Genomic DNA, 20817 nt, shown 5'->3' with positions numbered 1-20817 from the left:
GTTTGGAGGCTGGGGGAAGACATGAGGAAGCCTCACCTAAATGGAGCCAGGTGTCCATGGCACCAGGAGGAGAGAGCTGCTGCAGGTGAATGTGGTCTCACTGGCTTATGTAACCATTCCCCTCGGACCTCACGGAACATACACAAACAATAACTTGGAATAGATATCGATCTGGTTGAGGCAGGTCATCAAAACCTGGAACTGTCCCTGCCAAACAGGAACATCCTGCCCTCTCAGCTGAGCAGACGCCTGGCTTATGGGGAGAGGAATGAGTGATGTAATCAGGCTCTTGGAGCCAGGAAGCATGGATTGTCCTTGCTGTGTTGGGTCATCTGCTCAATTATCACTTATTCAGCATTTAAAATGTGGTCATAGTCTATGGCCATACCACCCTGAATGCGTCTAATCTTGTCTGATCTTAGAAGCTAGGCAGGGTCAGGCCTGGTTAATACTTGGATGGGAGAATGTGGTCATAAATAAGCAAAGTCCATGTTGATAGGCTTACAATGTCTTAGGGAAGAGTTCCAGAAACATACAATTTGGTAACAGAGGGGCAATCGCTTTAGCTTGGGCAATTTGGCTTGGGTTTTGATGAGCAGATAGGAGTTCACTGAGCAGGGAAGGGAAAAATCCCAGGTCTTACTGGCTGAAGATGAAAAAAACAGCCCTGTGCAGAATACATGAGTGCTGGGAGGTACACCAAGGTGGCAGGAAAGTGTGATTCAGGAATGAGGCTGTTCTGGGTCTGATGGTAGATCTTCCTGATACTGCAATTTTGGCCTCTGCCCCACTGGTCAGGCCTCCAGCCCTTCTCTGGGCTCTGCTGGAAGAAAACTTGGCCCAAAGCAAATTTCTCTCTCTGAGTGGGCCAACCAGTGCCTTAATACAGTAGCACAGAGGTCAAGGGAGGATTTTTATGGGTGTCCTGGAGAGTAAAAATACACTGATGGGAGGCCTTCCCCATCTCCCTACCCCCTGCCCTCTTCCCCACCTGCCCTGGCCGCAGCCAGCAGGCAACTTCATCTTTTAACCTGTTCTTGCTTGGTCTTGAAATAGCTTGGCTGAGTCCTTGACATGCCATTTTCTAGACCTCTCACTTGACTCAGTGATTCAAGACGAAGACTACTACATGGCCATTTCCAGTTATTCTTTAGGTCCTGACATTGCACACACAGCCTCATTAGCCTGCAGCCCCATAAGGACTCACAGGTAAGTCCTCTTGAATGGCAAAAGCCCACAATCCCAAACCAGCTATGTGCCCACAGGTGGTCACTCCCTTGAACATGGCAGTATCCATGCTCACCATTTTCAGTACCAGGTGGATCAACTGCAGGGCAGAACTCGGGGAGCAGGCATACCTGAACTGTTTGTGAACATGGCCCCCTCATCACTTAAACATCAGGGAATGCAAACCATGCACGGACTTAGTCTCAGCTAAATTAATTTGCGTCTGCCTTTGGATGAGTCACAAGCGTGTCTGATTATCACATAGCATCTCTTTTCAAGTTAGAGTTTCCCCATGTGGCAAGTGAGAATGGTGCTTCGTCACCTATTGTATCGAAGCAAAAATCAAGACATTAAAGACGGATTTGCTCACAGTTCCTTTGTTTAGCAGACACCTATGGAGCACCTACTCTCAGCCATTGTCTCTGCAAACACAGAGCATTCAGGAGGAAGCAATACAAAGGGCCTGTCTTCAGGAAACTTGCATTCTGGTGAGGCAGACCAACAACAAATAAATACTTCAAAATATGTCAGTATATATCATATACTATTTAGGTGGATAAGGTAGGGAGGGGGAGAGTGGTTGACAGGATGGGGAGAGTGTTGTTGTTTTATACAGATGGTTCTGGAAGGTGACATCAGAGAAGAGATCTGATGTATAAATGAGGCTCGGGTGTTCCATGCCGTGTGTCAGCGTCATAACCACACCTGCACTGCCCTCATTCTTTTGTCTCTCTGCTGCTGGCTCCCTTCAGCCAGGCAGGGACTCTTTGAAAAAAGGGATGACAGCTACTGATCTTTGGATCTTCAGTTCCGAATATGGCCCAAGGGCTGTTTGTATGTTTCCACCTTCCACTCCCAGAAGGGCTCGTGTAATACTCCAGGCTCAGTCCAGGAACAGTGCCTGGAATAGAGAATGTTTCTGGCTGACTGCGCTGCAGACAGAATGCATGATTAGAAGCCTGCAGTGGGTGGGGCGAGGTATGGGCCTAGGGGACAGAAGCACAGGCTAGGAGGGAGGCAGGAGTGATCTCTAATTTCACTTCCTGGCAGTTGATCCAGTGGTTTCATGTTGGTCTTCTACAGAAAACCAATTGCAAGCATCTGGGGACGACAGAGGATGAGACGGTTGGATGGCATCACCAATTCAATGGACATGAGTTTGAGTAAACTCTGGGAGTTGGTGATGGACAGGGAGGCCTGACGTGCTGCAGTCTATGGGGTCGCTAAGAGTTGGACACGACTGAGCGACTGAACTGAACTGAACTGAATATTGTGCTAGTTACTGATCTAAGCACTTTATATACATTAATGCATTTAATCCTCATAAAAGCTCTGTGGGGCAGATGCTGTTTTATAGGTCAAGGTTCTAAAGCACAGAGAGGTTAAGTGATTTAGCTCAGATCACACAGCTAATAATTGGCAGAGCCAGAATGTAAACCCGATGTTCTTGTCCTTACCCCATTGTTTCACACCCCATATCCTTACCTCAGAGACTGGTTTCCTAGATCTTTAACTGAGATGTTTGTGCCCTCAGTCTCTGGGATGAGGTTTTTGAGACTCAGCTTCCACGAAAGTAATAGTTAAGCAAAGGTTTCAGAAAAAAAAAAAAATTAAGTGTTTAATTACAAGTAATTTAAGACATTTTCATACTGTAATGATGACAGATATAAAACCCAAAGCCAAGTGAATTTTTAAGATAAAAAAGGAGAGAGCTTTCCAGGAAATGCCTGGAAGGGGAGTTGATGGGGAGTTGCAGGGTTTCTGTCCCCAGACCCTTCTCTTGGCTCCTAGCCAGGGTGAACTGCTCTTGTCTGTGACACCCCCCCCATCCTAGCACAAGATGTACACGACTGCACACACACACACACACACACACACACACACACAGGGTATCCCCAACTACTGTGACTGTCTGGATAGAAGGGATCGCGGGCCATGGCAGGTGGAGTTGCCGTGTCCCTTTCTGATTCTTCTTCTGTGGGCCAAGGCAGCTGAGCCAAGGCGACCCGGCAGGGAGGCGGTGGGGCCTTGGCTCTCCGTGGGAGCTTGCACAAGGCTCAGACTTTCCGACCTGTGCCCATGGGGTGGTGTGAAGCTGATCTTCCGAAAAACCACCCAGACCGTCACCCAGGAGGGAGCAGGTGGGAATCTCCCGGCCCTCTGCACCTGGGCCGGAGTCCAGTTCACAGGGCCCAGGCCTTGATGTTCCCTCTCGCAGGCTGAGAGGCATGTTCCGTGGCCCACATTCTCGGCGTGTCTGTGTGTGTCAAAGCCCAGGGGTGCGGGTGCTCACCACCATGGGCCTCTGGGGAGAGACAGGGCCCACAGGAGTTTTAAAGGCCGAGCAACATGGATGAAAGCTGCCACTTCCACCCACGATTGATGACAAGGAGCTGAGGCGCCTCACAGAGGAGGACAGGCCCGGGAATTAATGTGCTAGTCTTCATTGACAAAGCAAAAAAAAAGCAAACACGCTCGCTCTCCAAGGGGGTGAGTCATGCAGGGAGACAGCAGCGGTGGAAGGAAAAGGCCAAGGATGTGTGAGTGTCTGGGGTGGGGGGAAGGAAGGGCTTGGGCAGGGAGAGCTGAGAGAGAGAGAGAGAAGGAACAGGATCGTCCGTGAGGAAATGCGTGAGTGAGAGAGAAAGAAATGGGAGGGAGCGGGTGTGTGCGAGAGGGGTGAGGAGAGATGTGCTGTGACTGACAGGAGGCAGGCAGGCAGGGGTGGGGGGCGACGGGCCTCCCTCCCGCCGCCTTCGGCCACAGGGGCTTCTGGAAAGCCCTGCCGTTTGGAATGAGTGAGGGACATGCGGGTAGAGGTGAGATTTCATTACCTTTCCCTTTGTGTGATATTTTCATGTTAGAAATCTAAGACTGGAGCTATAAATAATCCAGTCACAGCTGCAGCATCCTGGAGATTTATGGTGCATGCCAATGCCAGCCAGCTTTGGGCTGAGGCGGGGGTGAGGGAGGTGTTGGCTTTACTGAAGCCAAGATGAAAGGCTGCTTCTCCAGCGCTCAGTGGCCCTCCTCACCCGGTCCTGCCCCCTCACACCTAGCCAAGCCCTCCCTCCTGACCCACCGGAGCCCTCCGGGCAGAGAGAAGAGAGAAGCTCATGAAGGCTTAGCCCCTCTCATCTGTCCTGGGCAGCCTGGAGCCAGGCAGGAGCCCCGAATGTGCAGCTTGGGAAGCTTGGGGAGACAGTAGGGGGTGAGGGGACAGGGTGGGCAGAGGTGCATGCCTTGCCCTGGGCTTCCACTGTGTCGGCTGCCTCAGACAAGGGGCAGGCTGGTGGTCCCCGGTGGGGTCGACAGGTGGCCCAGACACAGACGGGCTCGGGACTGGTGGGGTCCAACGGTCCCCAATCCTTGTTCTCCTCTACAAACCGGGGCCTTGTTCCCTGCGTCTCAGCAAAGCCTGCCCAGCTGTGCTCCATGCAGGATTCCGTGGGGACTGGGGAGTCTCTATATCCTGGGAGTGGGGGGCTTTCCTGTTGCTGGGTGGGACGGTGACACCCAGGCAGAGGCTGCCAGTGTGTCTCGGGCCGTGAGAGGGCAGGGCAGGTCTCCCCAGAGCAGCTCCGAGGCTCTGCCTCCAGCCCGGTCGTGAGGGCGGATGGAGGAGGTGAGGGGAGACATTTGGGAGGCCAGCCATAGACTCGTCCTCAGGGCCCGTGGGGCTGGAGGAAGAGCAGGAAGTTAGGGGTCTCGGGGAAGGAGGAGCTGACTCAAGGCACCCCTGCGACGGGCCAGTGCCCCCCTGCAGTTTCCCACCAGAGCACTTAACCCACTGTATCTGCCACAAGCCTGAGGGGAGGCTTTCTGAGGGCAGGGAACACACATGTCTGCTCTGACGGCAGCCTGGTGACAGTATGGGCCCTGGCGCGGGGCATCAATCCTGCTGACCGGTGAGAACCAGTGATGGTGTATGCACAGGCCCCATGGACCAGAGCCCCGGGAGGGGGTGTGCAGAGGGAGAGGCCAGAGCCCTCTGGGTCTCCAGACCCCACCTCATCCCTCTGGCCAGTCCTCAGGCGGCCGTGTCCAGCCCTCTTGCCGGCTCTGTGGCTCAGTTACCTCAGGCACCAACCTGTCACTTCAGAGTTTTCCCCTTTGCTTTTCTTCTAATTCCCTGAACAAATATTGAACATCCAGAGAGACACCCAAATCTTGGGTGGGGCTGGGGGTGATCACACAGCTGGCTACTTCTTAAGGGCAGTTCAGTCAAGATAAACTCACCTCAGCTGCAGGCTTCTGGAAGAGGGAGGCTCCTGAGAGGTGAGCGGGCAGGGAAGGGGCTTTCCTTTCAAGGATGAAGCTTCCTCCCAGGAGGAGGTGTTTGTTGCAGGACTGTTGACTTCAGGGCAGCCACACGAGGTTGTGACAGGGTCTTGGCTTTGGGGCCAGGGCAGTCTGTCCTACTTCAGCCTCCAAAAGCGAACCATGTCTGGGAATGGGATACACACAGGAGGATTCACTTTCCTGGGGTGTCCCGGAGGCAACTCAGCTGAAAACATGGACGACCTCAGAGCAAGCTTGCCTAACATTACAAATGGCAGAGCCATGATGTTCAGAAGGGGGACTGGGAGCCTCTGAGGGCCTCCCTGATGTGTGGCTTAGATGCCTCCTCCTCTGATCATTCCTGGTGCTCCTGTCAAAGGACCGCTCACCACTACATGCATCATCACTCTGTCCTCTCAGGGTTCTTACTGAGAGCCCCTGAAATGGACTCTGACACTTTTAAGCACAGGAAAGATTTGTTGGAAGGATCTAGGGATGCTCGCAACATCAGCAGGAAGGCTGGAGGTCCAGCTCAGAAAGAGGGGGGAGGAGCAGGATCTAAGTGATGCTAGGTGAGCAGAGACATTACTTTACCAACAAAGGTCCGTCAAGTCAAAGCTATGTTTTTTTCCGGTAGTCATGTATGGATGTGAGAGTTGGATTATAAAGAAAACTGAGCACCAAAGAATAGATGCTTTTGAACCGTGGTGTTGGAGAAGACTCTTGAGAGTCCCTTGGACTGCAAGGAAATCCAACCAGTCCATCCTAAAGGAAATCAGTCCTGAATATTCATTGGAAGGACTGATGTTGAAGCTGAAGCTCCAATACTTTGGCCACCTGAAGTGAAGAACTGACTCATTGGAAAAGACCCTGATGCTGGGAAAGATTGAAGGTGGGAGGAGAAGGGGATAACAGAGGATGAGATGGTTGGATGGCATCACTGATGCGATGGACATGAGTTTGAGTAGGCTCCTGGAGTTGATGATGGACAGGGAGGCCTGGCGTGCTGCAGTCCATGGGGTCACAAAGAGTTGGACATGACTGAGTGACTGAACTGAACTGAGGTAGTGAGCATTGTTGCCAAGGTCACACTGCAGGGCGCTCTGCTTAGCATATCTTTGCTGGCACCACCCCTCTGCCAGTCATGGTGTGATGATGGCTAATTTTATGTGCCAACCTCCCTGGGTCACAGGATACCCTGATATTTGGTCAGACATCATTCTGGGTGTTTCTGGATAAGATTAGCACTTGAATCTCTAGACTGAATAAAGCAGGTTGTCCTTCCTAATGTGGGTGGTCTTCACTCAATCAGGTGAGGGCCCAAATAGAACAAAAAGGTGGAGGAAGGAAGAATGGGCTCTCTCTGCCTGACTACTTGAGCAGAGACCTCAGTCTTCTCCTGACCTTGGAATGGGACTTACACTATCAGTTCATAAGCACATCTCAGGAAGGAAAATTCCCGTCCTCGGCACCTAAATAGGAAAGGAACATTCTGGAAGGCTTTGTCAATTTGCTCATCTACAGCTCCATTCTTCTATCCTTCCCTCCTGACTTTGAAACCCAGGAGGCTGACCCCTGTGGGCCACATCAGCTGAACTCTCATGCCTTCTGGCTTCTGGTTGGGTCTGTCCAATGGGAGTCTCCACTGGAGAAGTCTGGAGGGTGCGAGGAGAGAGCTTGGGGCATTTGTTCCCCTTGCTACTTTCCTTTGGAGGTATGGCTCTCTCCAGCTTCCAATTATCTCCCTCCTGTCCATCAGGGTCTTTACCATTCTTTTTGGTTTCCTGTGGCACTGCCCACCCTTGGCAAACAGTCCCTTATTGAAAGACTCCCCTGTTGCCCTGTTTGCTAGTAACACCTCTTTTCCAGCTGGAACCTCAAATGATACAGGAAGTTGGGAGACTGGGAGGCAATAGAGCCCCAACAAATGCTCACAACATGGTGGTACCGATGCCCAAGGGGGCAGGCAGCCTGGTAAGGTGGCAAGAGCATGGACTTGGGAGACAGACCTCCTGGAGTCTGAATTTTCACCCCAACTCTCACTACCTGTGTGAACTTGGTCAAGTTCCTCAGCCAGGCTGACCCTTTGTTCTTTACCTGGGAAATAAAAGTTAAAGTTGATCTGTATCCCCTGGATTTGTCATGAGAACTGAATGAGAGATGTATTAAGCACTTGGCATGCAGGGGACCGGTGATGGCCCAAGGGGTCCATCTTGTGTGCCCGCTCCAACTGACCAGTCATGGCTCCTTGGAACCCTGTGTGGAGAAGAATTCTGACTCCCCATCCTGGCCTGGAGGCGATGGGTGCACTCATGACTGACTGGTGATGGCGGTCACGGTGTGGACCAGAAAGTGGCAGGAGAATGGGCTTACTTCTCTGTAGTAGAAGCTCACTGAAGGATGGCTATCAGTTTTCCTATTTCTCTGCTCCTTGGGAGAAGAAGTAGGATTCTGCTAGGCTCAGAAAGACCAGGATCCTGCTGGATCAGTGGCTGTTTCCGCCAGCATTGCTCAGGTCCCAAAGTCACTGAGCCTGCTGTCCTGGCTCAGCACAGACTTTTTGGCAGCAAGGATGCTCCAGCCAGCCCTATCTTTTAATCAGCAGACTGCGTCAGCCCTGTCGAGATTGTTTAAGGTCTTCTTCCTCCTGGGACTTTCTTGCTCTTTTCATCCTCAAATGCCAAACTTACCCTCCCTGACAGTGGATCACACACACACACACACACTGCCATGTTCACCACCACCTCCTCATAGTAAGTTACAGGGAATTATTGATATTAACTCGAATTTCTCCACTCCATATCACCCCACTTTCCACATCTCCCCATTGTCTTCTGCCCCAACTCAGGGGGCCTGACATTATTCCATAACGCATACCAGAGTTGGATGAAGGTAGAAGAAGTAGAAGAGAAATCACAGCCACAGGCATCCTACGGGGCGAGCTGGAGGAGCCTCAGTGATTACCACCTAGCCCCTGGAGTAACTAAGAAAGAAGGGAATAAGAAATCCTTTTCACATAGAATGTTCTTTCGAATTTCACTGGCACGTGGAAGGAACCTTCGCTTATTCACTTATTCAAGACATATTTATGGAGCACCTCTATGGACTGGGCACAGATAGCTGTCTGCCCTAAAAGGGAGACAGCTAAGCAAAGCCGGGGGGTGCCGAGCAGCTCAGCAGGAGCACTGAGATGGAGGTGAACACGGTGGGGGTGGGGGTGGGGGCTCTGACTGGAGCGACACCGTGGGACAGAGACGGCTTTCCTGAGAAGGTGGCTCTCCTGAACCCAGTCTGGAGGGATAGAGAAGCTGCTCCAGGTGGCAGTGGGGGTGGCATGTACTAGGATCTGAATGGGTGTGAGTCTGAGGAGCAGCTGGCTGCTGGCAGGTCACTGGGGCTGTGGCTTAGAGCCAGAAGGGAAGGTGTTCTGGGAGGAGCTGGTGGCAGGGTGAGGTGGGTGGGTGGGGGGTCCTCCAGGGTCTCCCTGAGGAGTCCAGATTATCCCAGAGTAGCCCCTAGTCCTGCTACGTCCCCACCTGCCGGCCTGTCCTCTGCCCTCCACCTGGCTTAGCAAGAAAGGCTCCAAAGAAAACTTCCCATTCTCCTCCTCCTGTGAACTGTAGGCCTTCTCAGGATTTGGGGGCTGGCTGCCCCCATGCCCTGCGAGTCCTTAGGTGTGTCGTGAGGACTGATGGATGCGGGGGTGGATGGGCAGGAGGGTAGCAGTGGCTGAGAGAGAAGGAGCTACACAGCTGGAGACCAAGGTAACCTGATAAATAAAGGCTTTAGTGCAGTCTCCCTAGTAACTGGCTGACCCAACATCAGGAGCAATTTAGGGGAAAGCAGGCATGTGTTTGGGCATTTTCCTTCTCCAATGACTAAGTGGGTTCACAGGTCCTTCCTCCTCTCATAAAAACCCTAACACCTTTCCCCAGGCACCTCCCCTGCCCAGACCTGCTTCTCTTTGGAAAATGGGGCTGGTGTGTCTGTGTAGCTGTGTAGAAAATTGTGTAGCTCTGTGTGGGTGTGTGCATGAAAGTATCTCATATATGCATGAGGAAGTGTAAATGGGAGTGTGTGAGCTTGCATGTGCATGCAAATATCTCTGCTGGTGCCATGTATGGGGGAGCACGTGTGCATGAGACTTGGCAGCCTCTGTGCACGCAGGGGAACATGAATGCACACATATGCACATGTGTCCAGAAGAGTCTGGGGGGTCTTTATGAGTGCTGGGGTCCTTGAGGTGTGTGAGCGCTTGCAGTGAGTGTGCATGGGATTCTATGCAACTGGCCAGCATGATTGTCTTTGAAGGGCAGAAGTTGCTGAGCTGGGATACGTCCATTAACCAAAGCAATAAAATGCCCAACTGGTCTCCTTGTTTCCCTTCTTGTAATCTGTTCTCCACCCTGCAGCCAGTGTGAGCTTTTAAAATTGCAAATCAGATCACGTCACTGCTAGGCTGAAAGCCCTCTGAGGGCTACTGGAATAAATCCAAACTTCTGATTATGGCGTGGCGGATATGTCCCCCATCCCAATCTCTGATCTTTGTGGCCTCATCGTCTGCCACTCCGCAGGCAGGCACCCGCTGCCTCAGTCACACAGGCAAGAGCCTTTGTTCTTGTTCTTCCCTCCTCTGGCTCCCTTGGCTGCTGGGCACTCTCCTGGCTCCAGATTTCAGCCTGACATTATCCATGGGGCCTTCTCTGACCACCTCCCTCCAGGCCCCCTCTGTGCCATCACTCCGACTTCCTTTCTCCCCAGCGCTAAGTCAGTTGGGTCTGAAATAGGTGCTGAGGCAGAGCTAGGTGTGCACAGGGTTTTGTGGGGAGCAGCTCCTAGAAAGGAACAGAGAGGGCTTCAGAATGGGCAGGGCAGGGAAGGGCCAGCTGACCACAATACAGATCTGATAAGGTCTCTGCCAGCCTCCTAGATGCCTGGAGCAAAGACTGTCCACGAGAGGAATCCTGAATTGGGTGGAAATGGCTAAACATGACACCATACCTGGCCTCAGTCAAGGGCTGGAACCATCAACACAGAAGCTAAGGTTCAAGAGAATAAGAAGACAAACCACAGATGAGAAAAATATTAATACTTGCAAAAGACAGATCTCAGGAAGAACTGGTACCCAAAATACACAAAGAACTCTTAAAACTCAGTAAGTTGATTTTTTTAAAAAAAATGGGCCAAAGACCTAGACATCTCACTAAAGAAAATATACAGTTGGGAAATAAGCATATGAAGAGATACTTCACATCATGTGTCATCAGTTCAGTTCAGGTCAGTCGCTCAGTCGTGTCCGACTCTTTGCAACCCCATGAACTGCAGCATGCCAGGCCTCTCTGTCCATCACCAACTCCCGGAGTCTACCCAAACCCATGTCCATCAAGTCAGTGATGCCATCCAACCATCTCATCCTCTGTCGTCCCCTTCTCCTCCTGCCCCCAATCCTACCCAGCATTAGGGTCTTTTCCAATGAGTCAACTCTTCACATGAGGTGGCCAAAGTATTGGAGTTTCAGCTTCAACATCAATCCTTCCAGTGAACACTCAGGATTGATCTCCTTTAGGATGGATTGATTGGATCTCCTTGAAGTCCAAGGGACTCTCAAGAGTCTTCTCCAACACCACAGTTCAAAAGCATCAATTCCGTGGCTCATCATGTGTCATCAGGGTATTGCAAATTAAAACAACAATGAGATTTTACTATATACCTATTAGAATGGCCAAAATCCAGAACACTGACAACACTAAATGCTGGTGAGGATGTAGAGCTACAGGAACTCTCATTCATTGCTGGTGAGAAAATGGTTCAGCCACTTTGGAAGACGGTTTAGTGTTTTGTTTTGTTTTTTTAGCAAAACTAAACATACAAAAAACAAAAACAAAATCTGAACATACTCTTCCCTCATGATTCAGCGACTACACTCCTTAGCATTTACCTAAAGGAACTGAAACTTGTGTCTACACAAAAATCTGCACACAGATGCTTGTAGCAGCTTTACTCATACCTGCCAAACCTTGGGAGCAACCAAGATGTTTTTCAATAGGTGAATGGATAAATAAACTGTGGTACATCCAGACAATGGGCTATCATTCAGTGATAAAAAGAAATGAGCTTTCAAGCCATGAAAAGACACGGAGCAATCTTAAATGCATATTACTAAGTGAAAGAAGCCAATCTTCAAAGGTTACATACTGTGTGATTTTAACTATATGACATTCTGGAAAAGGCAAAACTATGGAGATGGTAAAAAAAAGATTGGTGATTTCCAGGAGTTAGGTGGGAGGGAGAGAGGATTTTCAGGGCAGTGAGACTCCTCTGTGTGACACTATAGTGGTGCATATTGTCCAAATCCATAGAAGGTACAACACTAAGAGTGAACCCAAGTGTGAACTATGTACTTTGGGTGATAATAGTGTGTCAGTGTAGGTTCATCGATTATAGCAAATGTACCATTCTGGTGGAGATGTTGAGGATGGAAAGGAGGCTGTGTGTGAGGGAGCAGAGGAGTATGTAAGAACTCTGTGCAATTTTGCTGTTAACTTAAAAATGCTCTTTTAAAAAGTCTATTAAAAAAGAAAGAAAGGGGACTTCCCTGGTAGTCCAGTGGGTGAGGCTCCATGCTCCCAATGCAGGGGGATTCGCCCAGCATTCGATTCTTGGTCAGGGAACTAGATCCCACATGCTGCAACTAAGACCCGGTGCAGTCAAATAAATAAAAATAAATTTAAAAAAAGAAAGAAAGAAAGTCCTCAGACTTTTCCCCTGGACTCCTTTATCCTCTCTTCCCACCCTTACCCTTTCCTTCTGCTGTGCAAGCATTTTCTGACTTCTTCATAGGAGGACACATTTGCTAGGCATATCTGTCTGTCTGTCCTTCTCTTTTATGTTTCCCCTAAGTCTTTGTTAAAGATTTTCTAGGGGCTCCCCTTGTGGCTCAGTGATAAAGAATCCACCTCCCAATGCAGGAGACACGGCTTCGATCCCTGGTCCGGGAAGATCCCACATGCCACGCAGCAACCAAGCCCATGCATCACAACTATTGAGCCTGCATGCTAGAGCCCAGGAGTTGCAACTACTGAGCCCACGTGCTGCAACTACTGAAGCCCGTGTGCCCTATAGCCTGTGCTCTGCAACAGAGAAGCCACTGCAATGAGAAGCCCACATACCACAATTAGAGAGCAGCCCCTGCTTGCCGCAACTAGAGAAAAGCCCGCACAGCAATGAAGACCCAGCACAGCCAATAAACTAATACATAAATAAATAAAATCAAGATTTTCCAGATCAGGGGCCAGCCTGGCCTGGAGCTGTTTCATCTTTGCCGTTCCTCTGCCAATCTTGCAAGCTGTCATCTCATATTCCTTCCTGTCCATGAAACTTCTAGAAAGAATCTCACCAACAAATGACAGCTGTGATCTGCTCAGGAAGCCCTGTCCTGGTATAAATATGTCCTCCGATGCCCAGCTAAGGAAAAGAAAATTCAAGAGTGGAGAGAGAAGAAAATCTTGGATGCCTCATTAGCAGGACCTCCTGAAAAGCTTCATCTCGCCTCCTCTGGTGTCAGAGTGAAGCAAGAGGAAACACCTTCCCTCACTGTCTCCAGGTACAGAACTTGAGAGGCGTCCATAGACGGCGCCGTTTCCATTTCCCAGGCCATATTAAAACTTCTGGAGACATCAAGCTGCAAGGAGTTTAGGCCTTCTCTGTCTCCCTGAGCAGCACAATAAATCAATACCGAGCACAAACAAGTGAGAGGAAGTCCTTCAACGTTTTGAATTTTCCCATCACGACTATGGTGAAGTTCCGTATGTCTTGAAATATGTAAAATTCTTAAATGCTTTTCTTCTTTATGCTTTTCTTCTTTGCCGGGTCCCTAAGGGTGGGTTTGGTCTTGCCTGTATCTGTAATCAGCCCAGCTGAACTTTCTGTCCCCCACCAGGCCTGCCCTGTGCTGAAGCTGCAGAGGGTGGCTCCAGGTTGACCTTGAGGATGTCAGGGGTCGGTACAGAACAGGCCTGGTGTGGGGTGGGGGTGGGAGGTGGTCACATAGTCAAGCTCAGGGCTGATGGGGAACGAAATAATTAGGGATCAGGAAGGGCAGGGTCTTGGATGAGCCTTGGGACGGGTCTTTCTCCTTGGCTAGGGTAGCTCGGCTTAGAAAATCAAATGAATCAAATTAACAGACAGATGCTAAGGTCCATTGCAGGCAAAAATCTAGGCTAGAGTGTGAGGCTGGAGGTGGGATCTAACTATGTCTGGAGGTAGCAGCCTCGGGCTCCTCTGACCTGGGGGCGGCTCAGATGGTGGGATGGAATGGTCAGGTGCCCACTGAGGCTGTCCATCAGCTCAGGTCCATTCCCTCAGATAAGTGTTGGAGGATCCTTTCTTCCGTACAGATGGGCAGACAGATACCAAGGTCACACACGTCCAGTGAGGGAAGAGCCTGGACTTCTGGCTGAGTCAGTGCAGAGATTTTGCCTCACAGTGATCCTCAGGGTCCAGAGTTGGGGCCCCTCCTGGGTGAATCTTAGCATCACCTGGCTTCTTCTGAGGCTGGAGGGAAAGGGGAACAGCCTACAGGCCTTTCTGTCATAACTGCATAGTTAGTCCTACTATGGGCTAGTGAAGTGAAGTGAAAGTCACTCAGTCGTGTCTGACTCTTTGCAACCCCATGGACTATCCAGTCCATGGACTCCTCCAGGCCAGAACGCTGGAGTGGGTAGACTCTCCCTTCTCCAGGGAACTATGGGCTAGGCACCCAGGTAAATGCTTCTAATATATGGTCTCATCCACACAGTCCCATTTTGCAAAATGGGCCTCATTTTGCAGACACACTCAGAAGGGGAAAGGGACTTGCCCAGGGTGACACAGAAAGCAAGTGGTGGAGCCTTCTGGCCCGTGAGTGCTTGTGCAGAGCCCATCTGGCTTCCAGCTAAAACCCGGATCACAGCATCTAGCGCAGTGACTGGTGTGTTGTGGGCAAGAAATAAATATCTGGTAAAAGAATGAATATATGAATGGTCGTGCAACTCCTTCTGGTCCCAAGTGTGTGTTCTTTCCTGGGTTTCCATGTAGTCTGGATCTGGAAGCTGAAGGCAAAAGCCCTGGGTCTTCCTGGTAGGAGAGGTGCCCAGGGTGGGCTGGTGAGAGTACCTAGGAGGGGGCTGCAGCAGCCCTGGTGTCACCCCTGGCCCTGCACAGCAGCTCCTGCTGGCCACGTGCAGTCCCAGAGGACCCCGGAAGGAAGGGGATCACTGCAAAATAAACATAAGGGCTGTACATCCAGTGATTCAGAAGATCCTGCTGTGCCCGCCTCCCTCTCCCCCAAAAACCTTGCTGTTGCCATGACAACCAACCTCACCAAACTGGAGCTCCTAAGGCATCCCAATTAACCCTTTTCTGACACAGCAGGGCCCTCCGTCACACCAGGTCGCCTGTCTACGTGGCCTGAATGCCACTAAAAGATGTGGGGTGGCACTGTGGGCAGAAGTGGAGGTTTTAGGGGCCCGAGGGCCTGGGTTGATTTTGGGGGGCCAACTGTGTGAACCTGAACAGTCTGGGACCCTCACGGCGTTGCTGTAAGGGTTCGATGAGGAACACACGGTAATACCTAGCGGGATCCTTGGCTCAGTTAAGGCGACTCACAGGAGGAGCCGCTCTGTGCACAGATCCAGCCTGCTCCTGTTACTGCAGGGCCCCAGGGCACGTCAGCGGGAGGGCATACGCCGTCACAGACACACAGAGCAGTGATTCATCTGGAAAAAAAGGAAGCCCACAGCCACTCAAACTGTATGAAGCCTGGAGGTTGCCCTGGGAGATCCCCATCAAATAGCCCATTCATTCCACCTTGAACTCAAACCTCTCAAGGTCCCCCTGGGCTCTGGGACTCCCAGAAAGGGATGGGTCTGTGTGCCCAGAGAGCAGGGCTGAGTGGGGCGAGGGGAGAAGGTGGGGCAGGGCCTGGAATTCTGGAAGTCCACTTGGCAGAAGTGAGTATGGGGCCACCTGCTGTCAACTCCAGTAGAGCCAACGGGACCCTAAGGGAAGTGACAGCGGAGAGCCCAACAAACAAGGCCGTATTAATGGTCACCGTTTACTGAGGGTCAGCCAGGGGCTAGAGTGATCAACACAAATGAGGTCATGTTTTCCCTGCCCTCCCTGCTTAAAGCCTTTTGATGGTTCCTCCCTGCTGTTGTCACCAGGACCCAAACCCTCCATACAGCCTACCAGGCCCTCGTGTCCTGGCCCCTGCCCACCTCTCAGCTCACTTTGCCCTCAGCCACTCTGCCCTCAGCACTCAGGCTTTCTTTGGCTTTTGTTTTGTTGGCCTCACCATGCAGCTTGCGGGATCTTGGTCCCCCTGCTAGGGACTGAACCCAGACCCTCAACAGTCCTAACCACTGGACCATCAGGGAAATTCCTGTTTGTTTGTTTTTCTTTTTCAGACAAACTGTGCTTCTCCAGCCTCAGAGCTTTTGCATATGTAGATGCCTTTACCTGGATGCGCATTTACTAGCTTTCCCCACTTTATCAGTTGTAAGAGACACGCTTAAAAGTCCAACTTGTACTCTGAGATAATTGCGGACTACATAAAAATTGCAAAAAGTAGTACAAATAATTGCCATATTTCCTTCACTGAGTTTCCCCCATTGTTGGTTTTTAGCATGCTTACATGTGTCCTGGTGTGTTGGATGCTAGAGCCATTTTTGTGTATTTCTGCCCAACTCCTTGTGTAGTGACTTCATGTTGGTGGGTTGAAATTAACTGGTGTGGAGGCAGAGAATTTACAGAACAGAAACTAGTAATCAGGGACTTTCCCCGTAGGAAATGCTGTTAAACATTTAGCACCATGCTACCCTTGCATCAATCTCTTTTCTTTCTCTCTCTCTTTGTGTGTGTGGTGTGTGTGTGTGTGGGGGGGGGTTCCTAACACTCACTTGACTTTGTATTCCAGAATGTCTGGCTCTAGGTGAGTGATCACACCATCATGGTTATCTGGGTCATTAAGATCTTTTTTGTATGGTTCTTCTGTGTATCTTGCCACCTCTTCTTAATATCTTCTGCTTCTGTTGGGTCCATACCGTTTCTGTCCTTTATTGTTCCCACTTTTGCATGAAATGTTCCCTTGGTATCTCTAATTTTCTTGAAGAGATCTCTAGTCTTTCCCATTCTATTGTTTTCCTCTATTTCTTCACATTGATCATTGAGGAAGGCTTTCTCATCTCTCCTTGCTATTCTTTGGAACTCTGCATTCAGATGGTATATTTTTCCTTTTCTCCTTTGCCTTTAGCTTCTCCTCTTTTCTCAGCTATTTGTAAGGCCTCCTCAGACAATCATTTTGCCTTTTGCATTTCTTTTTCTTGGGAATGGTCTTGGTCACCGCCTCCTGTACAATGTCATTAACCTCCGTCCATAGTTCTTCAGGCACTCTGTCTATCAAATCTAATCCCTTGAATCTATGTGTCACTTTCACTGTATAATCATCAGGGATTTGATTTAGGTCATACTTGAATGGTTTAGTGGTTTTCCCTACTTTCAAACATCTTCAAATGTCCTAACAATGTCCTTTATAGCAAAAAGGAAAAAATTACTGCTGTATTATGTAAATATCTTGTTTTGTATCCCCTGCTAGTTATAGCATCCATTTATAATTCTTTCCTAAAGAACATTCTTTCCTTCCCCATTCATTTGTTTATTCATTAATTTATTTATATCAGGATGAACTCATGGATTCTTCTTTTGTTTTTTGGGTTATAACCTAGAAGTCTCATGATTTATTTCAGTGCTCAAATTATGCCAGATTTGTCCAGAAGAAACCATTTCAGGCTGGCTCCATTCTTATTGACATATCCTTGTTATTATTTTTTCCTTTAAGCACATCATCACCTTCTGGCACAACAAAATGTTCCAGGGTCATCTTATACTTTGCCCGAGTAAGCCCTGGAATTGGCTATTTTCCCAAAGTGCCACGGTTCCTTTTAGTGTAGAACGGCATTTAGAAACCAATATCTGGGAACTGGGGTGCTCTGTGCTTCTGAGGAAGATACATCTTTTAAATTTCTAACAGGATGCATTTTACAGACTACGGTATGTACCGATCTGCTGGTCTGGCATTTGACTCTTTTTCCTTCCGGCTACTTTTCTATTCAACCTGAAACAAGCTCAGCAGTGAGTCCTCTGCCAGGGCTCCTTTCCCACCCTTCCTGCCTTTTTCTCTGCCCAGTTCACACACCCTTCTGTCCTGTCTCCCTTTTCCACTGAACCGCAGCCAGGGAGCCCATCTTCTACCAACTCTGCCTGGAAATTTTACACCAAACAAGCTTGCTGCAGGGCAAGGTGGATTTCTCTTGGATTTTACTGTATTCTGATCTCTGCCTTTACAGATCTTTTTTGTTTGAAATTGGGTGGAAAATAGGAAACTCCTCTGGGCCTGAAGGAAAGTCTAAAAGAGTTTTTTCAGTAAGCACAAAATAACATTTCTAAAGGTGAGAATGCTCTGTGTCATGGTTAATTATTAAAGTTTTCCTTTCTTGGTGTTATCTAAAATAATAGTGTTTTAGGGGACTTCCCAGGTGGTCCAGTGGTTAAGAATCCGCCTGCCGGTGCAGGGGACATGGGTTCGATCTCTGGTCCAGGAAGATTCCACATGCCACAGAGCAACTAAGCCCTTGTGTCACAATTACTGAAGCCTGTGAGCCCTAGAGCCCATGCTCTGCAACAAGAGAAGCCACCACAATGAGAAGCCCGTGCATCCCAACTAGAGTAGTCCCCACTCCCTGAAACTAGAGAAACGAAGACCCAGCACAGCCAAAACTAAATACAGGAAAAACTTAAAGTTATTTTAAAAATAAATAAATAAAATAATAGTGTTTTAGATTCAGTGAAAAAGACCACACCTGTTATCCTTCAGAACAGATCTCCTAGTTCTTCCTCAGGAGTGCCTTTCCTCCACAGTATTCAACACAATTGGTAACAGATTGGGGGTCACTAGTGGTTCATATGGGCTTCCCTGGTGGCTCAGACAGTAAAGAATCTGCCTGCAATGTGAGAGACCTGGGTTCAATCCCTGGGTCAGGAAGATTCCCCTGGAGAAGGGAATGGCAATCCACTTCAGTATTCTTGCCTGGAGAATCCCATGGACAGAGAAACCTGGTGGGCTACAGTCCATGGGGTTGCAAAGAGCTGGACCTGACTGAGTGACTAACACTTTCACCTTCACTGGTAAATATTTGTCAGAGCTGTATCATCAATGCCTGGCACACTGATGTTAGTAAAACTTTGTTGAATGAATGCCTGAATTAATTTTATCTTCTCAATAATCTGCCAGACAGAGACGACTTTTTCTACTTTACTGATGGGGAAACTGAGGCTTCAAGAGCCAAGGTTTGTTCAACGTTGTTGCCCCAGTAACTGGTGGAATGGGACTTCAAATCTGGATTTGTTAGAATCTAACATGCGTGCAAAGTGTTTCAATGGAGAAGACGCTTTTAGTGGAGAATTGAATTGAGTTTTTATTCCCATGATAAGTTTTGCCGCTGAAGGAGTTTCTAAATTCTTAGAAATTAGGGCAGCACAAAAATGATCCAAAGGAGGACACAGAACAGGGACTGGTGCTTCAAAAGTGGCCACGAGGGGCCCTCTGGGGGACCATAACCACTCATCTCATTGTTTGCCATATTCCCACTGGAGTATGGAAGGGCCAGGCAGAGGTAGGCAGCAGGGATTTGACCTCAACCATGAACCCCATCCCCCAGCTCCAGCTGACTAGCTCTGGGCCCCGCCAGGGTGCCTTCTATGGCAGAAGACACTTCTCCCAAGGGCTCTACCATCCCACCTTCCCTGCCTCCTACATGTGCCCAGCAGTTGGGCGGAATGGAGGTTATTACACCTCTGCTTTGAAGATGGGGAAACTGAGTCTCCAAGGATAGAAATACTCACCAGAGAGGAATTTTCGCCATCTGTACAATGGGAGGATCGGACTTGGTGATGTCCAAGGTGGTTTCTCCAGTTCTCCAGATACGGTTTAACGGCCAGTGGTCTCCTCCCCCACCTCCCCTCCTCCCAACCTCGGGCTTTCCTGCCCTCCTCCCAGGGGAAACAGTGTTTCCATCCAATTGCTTCCCTTTGAACTGACAGAGTCAAAACACAATCCTCATTTACATTTCAAAGTCCTCAGTGCCTGATCTGGATCAGACACGCCATCCACCTGGTCTCTGAAAGTCCCTGTCCTGGCCTGGCAGCTGGGTTGGCCTCTCAAGAGACGAGTAAAGCACCTTTGGAGACGATCTGAGAGGCGCTGAAAGACATTTCCACTTCTAAACATACGTCTCCTAGAAATACCACAAAGCACAATAGCTACTCACACTTCCACGTGTATACATGTTAGATGCCAGGTACTCATTAAATCTTTTACCACAACCCTGCGAGGTGGGTGTTATTATTTCCCCATTTTACAGATGAGGACACAGAGGCACCAGAAGGTGAAACAACTAGTCCAAAGTCAAGATGGAGAATTTGAACTTCCTGCATGCGGGTTCACGACCACTGCACGTCACTACCCCTGAAATTCCATTCTTGGCTATCCAGGCTCTCATTTGGAATGCAAACACCAGGGAAGATAGCCTTGAAACATCAGCAACTCAATGAAAAGCTAGACGGGGCCAGCTGGGCTGCAGACCCCCCGGATGCTTTAGGGATTTCAGGCCCCAGGCAGCCTCTGGTCGGCTCCACCTCCTGCTTGCCTCTCCTCTCCTCACTGCCCCAGGGCCAGCCTTACACACGCCCGGGCCTGCAACACAGGTGAGAGGGGCTGCAGATGGGCTAGAGATCACCTCAGTTTTCAGACAGGCCTGGGGTTCCCAGTGACATGAAATGTCAAGGGCAGGGCCCAGCCTGTTCTTCCTGAGGGGCCTGGGATTGCTGGATCATATGGGAACTCTAATTTTAGTTTTTTAAGAGACCTCCATACTGTTTTCCTTAGCGGCTGCACCAATTTACATTCCCACCACCAGTGCAGGAGGGTTCCTTTCTCTCCACATCTTCTCCAGCATTTATTATTTTTGAAGACAGCCATTCTGATTGGTGTGAGGTGATACCTCGTTGTGGTCTAAGATTTGCATTTCTCTAATAGTTAGCGATGTTGAGCATCTTTTCACATGCCTGTTGGCCACCTCTATGTGTTCTTTAGAAAGATACCTGTTTAGCTCTTCTGCACCAGCACCACTATTTGAACCCCTGTTTCATGCAAGAAATTCACAGACTGAGAAAACCTGACAGTCCTGGTAGAGGAAACGGGTTGGCATTTAAAGT

The 20817-nt window shown here is 49.6% G+C and overlaps 2 long non-coding RNA genes across 2 annotated transcripts; one reads left to right on the top strand and one right to left on the bottom strand.

The window, feature by feature from the left end:
- Positions 1-1752: 1752 nt before the first annotated feature.
- On the bottom strand, positions 1753-19984 carry LOC145513616 (uncharacterized). The gene is made up of 5 exons (XR_014059585.1): positions 19447-19984; positions 15119-15263; positions 5467-5674; positions 2713-2789; positions 1753-2128 (listed from the first exon to the last, which is right to left on the bottom strand). It is a non-coding gene; the product is annotated as an uncharacterized LOC145513616 (long non-coding RNA).
- Positions 3783-13253, top strand: LOC145513615 (uncharacterized). Its single transcript, XR_014059584.1, has 2 exons — positions 3783-4046; positions 12477-13253. It is a non-coding gene; the product is annotated as an uncharacterized LOC145513615 (long non-coding RNA).
- Positions 19985-20817: the final 833 nt, after the last annotated feature.

This window comes from Giraffa tippelskirchi, chromosome 7 (genome assembly GCF_054371585.1).
Source record: "Giraffa tippelskirchi isolate mGirTip1 chromosome 7, T2T-mGirTip1v1.2.pri, whole genome shotgun sequence".
Lineage (NCBI taxonomy): Eukaryota > Metazoa > Chordata > Mammalia > Artiodactyla > Giraffidae > Giraffa > Giraffa tippelskirchi.
This window is presented reverse-complemented; position numbering and strand designations above follow the sequence as displayed.